Genomic DNA, 1,091 nt, shown 5'->3' on the forward strand with positions numbered 1-1,091 from the left:
GCTTGGAGAGAAGGACTAAAAGTGCTCTTAAGGGCAGAAACAATAAGACAGAAAAGGCTTGGGCTGCAGCTGCAACAGGAGACAGCATGGCAGAGGTTCGGACCTCTGCATTGCTGACCCAGCAGTCTAGTGGAGCAGCTGATGCAAGTCATTCAGGAAGGCTTTGCTACGCAGAAATGAGACTGCTTGGACCCCGATAAGAAAGAGAAGAAAGAAAATTGCCTATTGTCACAAGTAGGCTTCAAATGAAATGAAAATCACTTATTGTCACGAGTAAGCTTCAAATGAAGTTACTGTGAAAAGCCCCTATAAGTTTAGAATAATCTTTATCATTGTCACAAGTAGGCTTACATTAACACTGCAATGAAGTTACTCTGAAAATCCCCTGGTCACCACACTCCGGCACCTATTCGGGTGCACAGAGGGAGAATTTAGAATGTCCAATTCACCGAACGAGCAAGTCTTTCGGGACTTGTGGGAGGAAACCCATACAAACACTGGGAGAACATGTAGACTCTGCGCAGACAGTGTCCCAAGTGGGAATTGAACTCCGGCACCCTGTTGCTGTGAGGCAACAGTGCTAGCCACTGTGCTACCGTAAACAGTTAGCTCAATGTTTCTCAGATTAAAGAAGCTGAGCACCCAACGTGGGTCTTGAACCCACGGCCCTGGGATTAAGAGTCCCATGCTCTACCGACTGAGCTAGCCAGGCTGCTTTCTTAATTTCATTTTGGTCTCCCTTCAGTCTTTTCTGTTCCAAAGAAAAACAGCCCCAGTTTATCCAAACTTTCCCCAGAGCAAACATTGACAATTTCGGCTGATGTTGTTAAATCCCCACTCTGCTCTCTCTGGTGCAATCTTCCTGTGCACAGGAATCTAGCTCTGGTCTAACTAGTCCTGTCCTGCCATTTATCATGTAATTCTTTGCCTTGTTTTCCCTCTAGCTTTCTTCCTCATTCCTCAAGTGTTAAATCATTTTTGTGTCCAGGTAAACCTCTTCCTCATAGAACATAGAACGATACAGCGCAGTACAGGCCCTTCGGCCCTCGATGTTGCAACCGACATGGCAGTCAAAAACTAAAGGCCATCTA

The 1,091-nt window shown here is 45.8% G+C and overlaps 1 non-coding gene across 1 annotated transcript; it reads right to left on the reverse strand.

Annotated features, from left to right (window-relative positions):
- Positions 1-639: 639 nt before the first annotated feature.
- trnak-cuu lies at positions 640-712 on the reverse strand. The gene has a single exon. It is a non-coding gene; the product is annotated as a tRNA-Lys (tRNA).
- Positions 713-1,091: the final 379 nt, after the last annotated feature.

This window comes from Scyliorhinus canicula, unplaced genomic scaffold (genome assembly GCF_902713615.1).
Source record: "Scyliorhinus canicula unplaced genomic scaffold, sScyCan1.1, whole genome shotgun sequence".
NCBI lineage: Eukaryota > Metazoa > Chordata > Chondrichthyes > Carcharhiniformes > Scyliorhinidae > Scyliorhinus > Scyliorhinus canicula.